Genomic DNA, 6,573 nt, shown 5'->3' on the forward strand with positions numbered 1-6,573 from the left:
GGTCCCGGGTCTCTTGTCAGGTACAGGGGCCGGGGGGCCTGGGTATCCGGACAGGGGTACCCTGGCCAGGGTCCAGGGCATCTGGACATGTTCAGGTGCCGCGGGCATGGGTCTTTTCACACGGGCAGATGCGGGGGCGCCTATGTCTCTAGACAGAGGTAGGTGCCGGGGGGCCTGGATCTCTGGATAGTTGTCGGTGCCGAGGGGCCTGGGATGGGTAGGTGCCGGGGTCCAGTGCCTCTGGACAGGGGTATGTGCCGGGGTCAAGGTCCTCTGGGCAGGGGTAGGTGCCCAGGGGCCTGGGTCCCTGGACAGGGTAGGTGCTGGGGGCCTGCATCTCTGGACAGGGGTAGGTGCCTGGGGGGCCTTGGTGTCTGGACAGGGATAGGTGCATGGTCCTGGAAAGGGGTAGGTGTTAGGGGTCCTCGGCCTCTGGACAGGGGCAGGTGGAGGGGTCCAGGGCCTCCGGACAGGGGCAGTTGCCGAAGGTCTGGGCCTCTGGACAGGCGCAGGTGCCAGGGGGCATGGGTCTTTGGACAGGGGTAGGTTCCGGGGGGCCTGAGTCTCTAGAAACTGGTAGGTGCCGGGGTCTGGGTCTCTGAACAGGGGTAGGTGCCAGGGGACTGGGTCTCTGGACAGGGGCTGGTGCCGAGGAGCCTGGGTCTCTGGACAGGGGCAGGTGCCGAGGTCCAGGGCCTCTGGACAGGGCTAGGTGCCGGAGGCCCTGGGTCTCTGAACCGGGGTTGGTGCCGAGGGGACTGGGACTTAGTAGGTGTTGGGCTCTAGGGCCTCTGGACAGAGGCAGTTGCCGGGGGGCCTGGGTCTCTAGACAGGGGTAGGTGCCGGGGTCCTGGTTCTCTGGACAGGGGTAGGCGCCGGTATCCTGGGTCTCTGGAAAGGGTAGGTGCTGGGGGTTGGGTCTCTGGACAGGCGTAGGTGTTTGGGGATTTTGGTCTCTGGACAGGGGAAGGTGCTGGGGGGCCTGAGTCGCTACACAGGGGTAGGTGCCTAGGTGGTTGGGTCTCTGGACAGGTGCAGGGACTGGGGGGCCTGGGTATCTGGACAGGGGCAGGGACCGGGGGGCATGGGTATCTGGACATGTTTAGGTGCCGGGGTCCTGAGTCTCTGGACAGCTGTAGGTGCCGGGGGGCCTTGGTCTCTGGACAGGGGCAGGTGCCGGGGAGCCTGGGTCCCTTGACAGGGGCAGGTACCGGGGTCCAGGGCCTCTGGACAGGGCTAGGTGCCGGGGTTACTGAGTCTCTGGACAGGGGTAGGTGCCGGGGGGCCTGGGTCTCTGGACAGGGGTAGGTGCCGGGGGTCCTCGATCTCTGGACTTGGTAAGTGCCATGGGCCTGGGTCTCTGGACAGGGGTAGGTGCCGGGGTCCTGGGTCTCTGGACAGGGGTAGCTGCCAGGGTCCTGGGTCTTTGGACAGGGGTTGGTGCCGGGGGCCTGGGTGTCTGGACAGGGTTAGGTGCCGGGGTCCTGCCTCTCTGGACGGGATAGGTGCTGGGGGCCTGTGTCTGTGGACAGGGTTAGGTGCCGGGGGTTCTGGGTTTCTTGACAGGGGTAGGTCCCGGGGGGCCTGCGTCTCTGGACAGGGGTAGGTACCGGGGGCCTGTGTCTCTGGACAGGGGTAGGTGCCGGGGTCCAGGGCTTCTGGACAGGGCTAGGTGCCGGGGGAACCTGATGTCTTTGGACAGGGCTTGGTGCCGGGGGGCCTGGATCTCTGGACAGGGGTATGTGCCGGGGTCCAGGGCCTCTGGACAGGGGTATGTGCCGGGGTCCAGGGCCTCTGGGCAGGGGTAGGTGCCCAGGGGCCTGGGTCCCTGGATGGGGTAGGTGCTGGGGGCCTGGTTCTCTGGACAGGGATAGGTGCTGGGGGGCCTTGGTGTCTGGACAGGGATAGGTGCGTGGTCCTGGAAAGGGGTAGGTGTTAGGGGTCCTCGGCCTCTGGACAGGGGCAGGTGCAGGGGTCCAGGGCCTCTGGACAGGGGCAGGTGCCGAGGGTCTGGGCCTCTGGACAGGGGCAGGTGCCGGGGTCCAGGGACTCTCGACAGGGGCGCGTGCCGTGGGGCCTGGGTCTCTGAACAGGGGTAGGTGCCGGGGTCCTGGGTCTCTGGACAGGGGCTGGTGCCGGGGGCCTGGGTCTCTCAACGGGGTAGGTGCCTGGGGCCTGGGTCTCTGGACAGGGACAGGTGCCTGGGGGCCTGGGACTCGACATGGGTAGGTCCCGGGATCCAGGGCCTCTGGATATGGGCAGGTTCTGGGGGGCCTGGGTCTCTTGACAGGGGAAAATGCAGGGGCGCCTGGGTCTCTAGACAGGGATAAGTGCTGGCTGGCCTGGGTCTGGGTACACGGGTAGGTTCCCGGGGGGCCCGGGTCTCTGGACAGGGGTACGTGCCGGGATCCAGGGCCTCTGCACAGGGCTAGGTGCCGGGGGCCCTGGGTCTCTGGACAGGGTAGGTGCCGTGGGCCTGGGTCTCTGGACAGGTGTAGGTGCCTGGGGGCCTGGGTCTCTGGACATGGGTAGGTGCGGGGTGCTGGACAGGGGTTGGTCTTGGGGGCCCTCGGCCTCTGTACAGGGGTAGGTGTTGGGGGACCTTTGTCTCTGGACAGGGGTAGGTGCCGGGGGTCCTGAATCTCTGGACAGGGGTACGTGCCCGGAGCCTGGGTCTCTGGACAGGGGTAGGTGCCGGGGGGCCTGGGTCTGTGGACAGGGGTAGATGCCGGGGTCCAGGGCCTCTGGACAGGGCTAGGTGCCGGGGTGCCTGAGTCTCTGGACAGGGGTAGCTGCCGGGGGGACGGGTGTCTCTGGGCAGGTGTAGGTGCCAGGGGTCCTGAGTCTCTGGACAGGGGAGGTGCCGGGGGCCCGGGTCTCAGGACAGGGGTAGGTGCCGGGGGTCCTGGGTCTCTGGACGTGGTAAGTGCCATGGACCTGGGTGTCTGGACAGGGGTAGGTGCCAGGGGCCTGGGTCTGTGGACAGGGGTAGATGCCGGGGTCCAGGGCCTCTGGACAGGGCTAGGTGCCGGGGTGCCTGAGTCTCTGGACAGGGGTAGGTGCCGGGGGACCTGGGTCTCTGGACAGGGGTAGGTGCCGGGGGTCCTCGGTCTCTGGACGTGGTAAGTGCCATGGGCCTGGGTCTCTGGACAGGGGTAGGTGCCAGGTGTCCTCGGTCTCTGGACAGGGTAAGTGTCGTGGTCCTGAGTCTTCGGATAGGGGTAGGTGCCGGGGAGCCTGGTCCTCTGGACAGGGATAGGTGCCGGGGGGCCTGGGCCTGTGTAGGTGCCGGGGTCCAGGGCCTCTGGATAGGGGCAGGTGCCAGGGGGCCTTGGTCTTTGGACAGGGGTAGGTGCCGGGGGGCCTGGGCCTGGGTAGGTGTCGCGGTCCAGGTCATCTGGACAGGGGCATGTGCCGGGGGGCCTGGGTCTGTGGACAGGGGTAGGTTCTGGGGGTCCTGGGTCTCTGGACAGAGGCAGGTGCCGGGGGGCCTGGTTCCCTTGACACAGGTACGTGCCAGGGGTCTTGGGTCTTTGGACAGTGGTAGGTGCCGGGGGGCCTGGGTCTCTGGACAGGGGCAGGTGCTGGGGCCTGGGTCTCTGAACGGGGGTGGGTTCTGGGGGCATGGGTCTCTAGACGATGGTAGGTGCCGGGGGGCCTGGGCCTGGGTAGGTTCCGGGGTCCAGGGCCTCTGGACAGGGGCAGGTACTGGGGGGCCTGGGTCTCTGAATGGGGGTAGGTGCCAGGGGGCCTGGGTCTCTGGACGGGGGTAGGTGCCGGGGTTCCTGGGTCTCTGGACGGGGGTAGGTGCCGGGAGACCTGGGCCTGGGTAGGTGCCAGGGTCCAGGGCCTCTGGACAGGGGCAGGTGCTGGGGTCCTGGGTCTATGGACGGGACACGTGCCAGAGGCCTGGGTCTCTGGACAGGGGTATGTCCAGTCCCGGGGGGCCTGGGACTGGCTAGGTGCCGGGGGTCCTGGGCCTCTCGACAGGGGTTTGGGTCTCTCGACAGGGGCAGAGACTGGCTGAGCCGAAACTCTTTCGTAAGATCCCATTTATCAATTTTGGCTTTTGTTGCAATGGCTTTTGCTGTTTTAGTCATGAAGTCTTTGCCCTTGCCTATGTCCTGGATGAGATTGCTTAGGTTTTCTTCTAGGGTATTTATAGTTTTAGTTTTTATGTTTGCGTCTTTAATCCATCTTAATTTTTGTGTAAGATGTAAGGAATGGGTCTAGTTTCTGTTTTCTGCATATGGCTAGCCAGTTTTCCCAGCACCATTGATTAAATTGGGAACCCTTTCCCCATTGCTTGTTCTTGACAGATTTGTGGAAGATCAGATGGTTGTGGACGCGTGGTGTTATTTCTGAGGTCTCTGTTCTGTTCCTTTGGTCTACATATTTAGTTCGTACCGGTACCATGCTGTTTTGGTTACTGTGTCTCTTTAGAACAGTCTCAAGTCGGGTAGTGTGATCCCTCCAGCTTTGTTCTTTTGACTTAGGATTGTCTTGGCTATACGGGCTCTTTTTTGGTTTCACATGAAATTTAAAGTAGTTGTTTCTGGTTTTGTGAAGAAAATCAGTGGTAGCTTGAGGGGAATAGCATTGAATTTACAAATTACTTTGGGCAGTATGGCCATTTTCACGATAATGATTCTTTCCACCCACGAGCGTGGAATGTTTTTCCATTTGTTTGTGTCCTCTCTTAGTTCTTTGAGCGGTAGCTTGTAGTTCTCCTTGAAGAGGTCCTTCACTTCCCTTGTAAGTTGCATTCCTAGGTAATTTATTTTCTTTGTAACAATTGTGAATGGGAGGAGTTCACTCAAGGTTTGGCTCTCTGCTTGCCTGAGATGATGGGGTTTTGTAAATATACACTCATGTTGTCTGCAAACAGAGACAATTTGATGTCCTCTCTTCCTGTTTGAATACACTTTGTTTCTTTTTTTTTGCTTGATTTCTCTGGCCAGAGCTTCCAATACTATGTTGAATAGGAGTGGTGAAAGCCGGCATCCTTGTCTTGTGCTGGATTTAAAGGGAATGATTCCAGCTTTTGCCCATTCATTATGGTACTGGCTATGGGTTTGTCATTAATAGCTCTTACTATTTAGAGATAGTTCTGTCAACACCTAGTTTATGGAGAGTTTTTAGCATGAAAGGGTGTTGAATTTTATCAAAGACCTTTTCTGCATCTATTGAGATAATCATGTGTGTTTTTTTTTTTGGTCATTGGCCAGGGATATGTGCCGGGGGCCTGGTTCTCTGCACAGGTTAGGTGCCGGGATCCAGGGCATCTTGACAGGGCTAGGTGCTGGGAGCCCAGGGTCTCTGGACAGAGGTAGTTGCTGGGGCCCTGGGCCTGGGTAGGTGCTAGGGTCCAGTGCCTCTGGACAGGGGCAGGTGCCGGAAGGCCTGGGTCGGTCTCTGGACAGGGTTAGGTGCCTGGGGGCCTGGGTCTCCGGACAGGGGTATGTGCCGGGGTCCAGGGCCTCTGGGCAGGGGTAGGTGCTGGGGGCCTGGTTCTCTGGGCAGGGGTAGGTGCTGGGGGCCTTGGTCTCTGGACAGGGATAGGTGTACGGTCCTGGAAAGGGGTAGGTGTTAGGGGTCCTCGGCCTCTGGACAGGGGCAGGTGCAGGGGTCCAGGGCCTCTGGACAGGGGCAGGTGCCGAGGGTCTGGGCCTCTGGACAGGCGCAGGTGCTGGGGCGCATGGGTCTTTGGACAGGGGTAGGTGCCGGGGGCCTGAGTCTCTAGAAACTGGTAGGTGCCGGGGTCTGGGTCTCTGAACAGGGGTAGGTGCCAGGGCCCTAGGTCTCTGAACAGGGGTAGGTGCCAGGGGCCTGGGTCTCTGGACAGGGGCTGGTGCCGAGGAGCCTGGGTCTCTGGACAGGGGCAGGTGCCGAGGTCCAGGGCCTCTGGACAGGGCTAGGTGCCGGAGGCCCTGGGTCTCTGAACCGGGGTAGGTGCCGAGGGGCCTGGGACTTAGTAGGTACTGGGCTCTAGGGCCTCTGGACAGAGGCAGTTGCCGGGGGGCCTGTGTCTCTAGACAGGGGTAGGTGCCGGGGTCCTGGGTCTCTGGACAGGGGTAGCTGCCAGGGTCCTGGGTCTCTGGACATGGGTAGGTGCCGGGGGCCTGGGTGTCTGGACAGGGTTAGGTGCCGGGGTCCTTCGTCTCTGGACGGGATAGGTGCCGGGGGCCTGTGTCTGTGGACAGGGTTAGGTGCCGGGGGTTCTGGGTTTCTTGACAGGGGTAGGTCCCGGGGGGCCTGCGTCTCTGGAAAGGGGTAGGTACTGGGGGCCTGTGTCTCTGGACAGGGGTAGGTGCCGGGGTCCAGGGCCTCTGGACAGGGCTAGGTGCCGGGGGACCTGATGTCTCTGGACAGGGCTTGGTGCCGGGGGTCCTGGATCTGTGGATAGTTGTCGGTGCCGAGGGGCCTGGGACTGGGTAGGTGCCGGGGTCCAGTGCCTCTGGACAGAGGCAGGTCCTGGGGTCCAGTGCCTCTGGACAGAGGCAGGTCCTGGGGAGCCTGGGTCTCTGGACAGGGGTAGGTGTCGCGGGGCCTGCATCTCTGGACAGGGCTAGA

The sequence above is a fragment of the Aotus nancymaae genome, unplaced genomic scaffold (genome assembly GCF_030222135.1).
Source record: "Aotus nancymaae isolate 86718 unplaced genomic scaffold, 86718_ANA_hifiasm-v0.15.2.pri h1tg000260l, whole genome shotgun sequence".
Classification (NCBI taxonomy): Eukaryota; Metazoa; Chordata; class Mammalia; order Primates; family Aotidae; genus Aotus; species Aotus nancymaae.